The sequence below is a fragment of the Carlito syrichta genome, unplaced genomic scaffold (genome assembly GCF_000164805.1).
Source record: "Carlito syrichta isolate Samal-C Ts95f unplaced genomic scaffold, Tarsius_syrichta-2.0.1 Scaffold306853, whole genome shotgun sequence".
Lineage (NCBI taxonomy): Eukaryota > Metazoa > Chordata > Mammalia > Primates > Tarsiidae > Carlito > Carlito syrichta.
Window position 1 is genome coordinate 367,863 of NW_007250949.1, and position 4,102 is coordinate 371,964.

Consider the following 4,102-nt stretch of genomic DNA (forward strand, 5'->3'; position numbering starts at 1 on the left):
TTTTTAAGTTGGAGTCTCATTCTGTCACCCAGGCTGGAGGGCAATGGCACACTCACGGCCACCGCAGCCTCAATCTGCTGAGCTCAGGCGATCCTTCCGCCTCAGCCTTCCAAGTAGCTGGAACTACAGACCTACGCCACCATGCCCAGCTAATTTTTTGATTTATTTTAGAGATGAGGTCTCGCCAAGTTGCCCAGGCTGGTATCAAATCCGTGAGCTCAGGCAATCCTCTCACCTCGAATAAACCATATTTTCTAATGTAAAAAAAAAATAGACTTCCACAACCTTACCAGGAGCGTGATGTATTAGGCTGGGAGTTGAGCTGACTTCTGAGGAGTGTGGGAACACCTGCCTGCTGGGGCAGGCCTACAATTCCAGGACAACAGGCACTTTGCCAAGAGGCCCTCACTTCTCCAGATATTACTACCCCCAGACAAGAGCCAGGCCAACCTTCAGGAGAAACAGCAAGCAGGGGAAAACTTACATCCATGAGGATCATTTTATCCTTCTGGGTCCAGCCATTCAAAACAGGAGTCCTCTCCCCCCATCCCCACTACTCCAAACTTTTTTTTTTTTTAATCACTACCAGTTTCAATAACATCCCAACTTGGCCAGGATTGTGGGGGCACCTAGATTCTTTTCCAGCAAGTCTTCTTTGAAAAGGAAAAAAGGGAAGGCTGAGGTGAGCGGATTGCCTGAGCCCGCGGGTTCAAGACCTGCCTGGGCAACTTGGCGAGACCTCATCTCTACAATAAGTCAAAAATTAGCCGGGCGTGGTAGCGCGTGCCTGTAGTTCCAGCTACTTGAGCGGAAGGATTGCCAGAGCCCAGTAGGTCGGTGGCCGGGAGCGGCCACTGCACTCCCGTCTGGGTGACAGAATGAGACTCCAACTCAAAAAAAAAAAAAGAAAAGGAAAAAAGGCCGGGTGCAGTGAGTCAGGCCTATAATCCCAGCGCTTTGGGAGATTGAACAGAAGATGACTTGAGACCAGGAGTTCAAAGCTGCAGTGAGCTATGATCGCATCACTGCACTCCAGCCTGGGCAACAGAGTGACACCCTGCCTTTAAAAAAATAAAATAAAAAGGAAAAAAAATCTTTAAAGAAAATAATAAATAACAACACAAACGATGATTTGCACCATTGCAGTGCATTCATTCATTGCTGTATTGTCACTGTCCATTTCACAACCCCAACCAGTGACAGTGCCACACTCTACAGGGGCTGTTTACCAGTGTCTATAATTCCTTGAGGGCAGAGGAGGGCCCATCTTTTACTACTGCCACACCCAGCACCATAATGAATTCATTAAATGTTACTGAACAAAGAACTTGTTTTGCGAATGCCAAAAAGGCTTACAATTATAAAATACTTTCACCTTTAAAATTAATCTCTATAATGTCCTAACTATTCTGTGGGGTGAACGACTACCCCTGCCCCGCCCTGCCCTCTCAACTGATAGGGAAACAGGAAAAAAGGTCTCAGTCCAGTCACCCAGAGAAAAGAGCAAGATGGAGAACACAAGGTTCCTGTCTCCTGTCCTAAGTTCTCTCCACAGTTACACTGTGCCCTGCAAAAGATGCCAACAGAAACAATACAGATTGCAAATAAATGGGAAATGTCTAGGAACAATGAAAGTCTGGGCATAACCAATAATAAAAATAATGATGCAATTACAATAGTCGGACGGCACAAGGTAAATCATAGGTACTCAGAGGAGGAAGAGGGACGGAGTGGTCAGCGCAGGCTTCCAGGAAGACGCGTGTCCGGCAAGCAGCATCTAAACCGCACAGTCGCGGCCGCGTAGACACCGGAGCCCACACTTGTTCACTCATGCGCACTCGTCCGCATGCGCACGGCCACACCTTTAGTGCCCGAGAGGCGGCGGCCTCGGCGGCAGGGCCTCACCTGTGGGCTCCGAGCGCCCAGGGGAGGCTTGGAAAGCCGTCCCGCGCCGAGGCCCTGCCCAACCTCCAGCCCCACGGCGGCGCTCCCAGGACTACACCGCCAGCAGCCCGGCGGACCGGCCCGCCGCGCGCCGCACTGTACTTCCGGGGCGGCGCCCTGGCAACTGGAGACGCGACTGCCGGCGCCGCGACTACTTCCGAGGTCAGGCTTGTCGGCCGCGACTCTAGGCTCCCTCTCCTGGGAGCCGGTGGTACCCCGGAGGTGCGTCCTAGGAAATGCCAGGTGGTCCACCCCCGCTACCTCCAGGACCCAGAAGTGACATTGAGGAGGATCTGGGGCGCAAGATTGGGAGAAAGCGAGAAAGAGAGCAATAAGATAGTCCCTCTGCCGCTCAGCTTCCGTAGGTGAAAAATCGGTCCCACGTGGGCTTGTTGAAAGGGTAACATGATAGGCTGAGCTCAGCATGTAGTCATCAATAGATGGCCCTCAAAGATCGCCTTATTTGTGAAGCGTTCCTCAAAAATATATTGTAAACTCCTTCTGTTGGGCAGAAGCAGCCTGGCCCAGTGATAAAACTGAAACTGGACATGGACCTGAATCCCCACTCCAAAAATCGGATAGCTATGTGGGTTTAGGTATATAGTAATGTACCTGGCACAGCACATGGTAGTTGGTCAAGTATTGTTTAATTCATTCACAATAAAAGGACGTTTATCCCAGACATTCTCAGCTATAAAAGTGCACTTTTAGGCCGGACGCGGTGGCTCATGCCTACAATCCCAGCACGCTAGGAGACTGAGGTGAGAGGATTGCCTGAGCCCATGGCTTCGAGACCAGCCTGGACAACTTGGTGAGACGTCTCTACAATAAATCAAAATTATTAACTGGGCGTGGTGGCGCGCGCCTGTGGTTCCAGCTACTTGGAAGGCTGAGGCAGAAGTATCACCTGAGTCCAGCAGGTCTAGGCTGCAGTGGCCATGAGCTTGCCATTACACTCCAGCCTGGGTGACAGAGTGAGAATCCAACTCAAAAAAAAAAGTGCACTTTAGAGGCAGCATACAAAAGAAGAAACAACTGGGTTTATAGTCCTGCTCTTATATATTCTAGTTGTTTGGGTGTGGGCCAGCCCAGTCTCTTATTACAATTTCTTCACTGTGAATTGGGAATCATGACCTCCATCTCTCAGTGGTGCTGAAAACATTTTCAATCCCTTGTGAATAGCACCTAGAAAGGTGCTTAACATGTTTTACCATTTCTTCTGCCCCCATGCAGGTCTTTTCCAAAGACTAGCACCAGAAGGTTCTGATACAGACATTGGAAGGAGACAAATGTCACAAAAAATAGTGAATACAGTTCTAGGAAAACTTCTGGGCAATGTGAAGGCTGAATGGGGAGCCAGGTAGTCCCAAATGAAAAAAGCGGGAAACTGAAGGACTCTCAGTGCTAGCCTAATCATGTAAATCTAATTTTTAACAAAGTCTTTGGGTGCGGTGGCTCAAGCCTGTAATCCCAGCACTTTGGGAGGCCGAGGCAAAAGGATTGCCTGAACCCACAGGTTTGAGACCAGACCGAGCAACATGGCAATACCTCATCTCTACAAAATATCAAAATATTAGCCGGGTGTGGTAGTGTGTGCCTGTAGTTCCGGCTACTTGGAAGGCTGAGATGGAAGGATCGTCTGAGCCCAGCAGGTCGACACTGGGGTGGCTGTGAGCGTGCCACTGCATTCCAGCCTGAGTGAGGGAGTGAGACTCCAACTCAAAAAAAAAAAAGGTCTTCAAGGGCTCCTCATTGACATCAAGAACAAATCCAAGTTTCTTAATATGTTTTTAGTTTTAATGTTAACCTTTTTCCTTGATATAGGCTTGATTTCCTATCTTGCCTAGGAAGACTTGTCCTTGCTAGCTGGTAAAAACATAATTATGAGAGCAAAAATACAATAAACTGAGTTCAAGGGTAAATTGAAAATATGTGCATGAAAAATATAATAATAAATGTAAAAAGAAAATATGGGCATGACATATGACAAAGCATTAATATCTACAATATATAAAGAGTTTGTATAAATCAATAAAAAATACAAAAATGAATTAAAAAAGATAGAAACACAAGTTTCAGAACAGAAGATGGAATTATATACATCATATATTAGTAAAAAGGATTTTAAGCCAGACGCAGTGGCTCACGCCTGTAATCC

General features: G+C 47.7%; 1 protein-coding gene across 2 annotated transcripts in view; it reads right to left on the minus strand.

Annotated features, from left to right (window-relative positions):
* Positions 1-1,937, minus strand: part of TTLL1 (tubulin tyrosine ligase like 1) — a 43,639-nt gene extending 41,702 nt beyond the window's left edge. The window contains exon 1 of one of the 2 annotated variants that reach the window (XM_008063455.2): positions 1,906-1,937. The gene's annotated coding sequence lies outside the window, so the exon portion shown is untranslated. Of the gene's footprint in view, positions 1-1,674; positions 1,691-1,905 lie in introns of those variants that run through there. The other variant, XM_008063456.2, reaches the window with a different exon arrangement.
* Between the last annotated feature and the right edge of the window lie 2,165 nt (positions 1,938-4,102).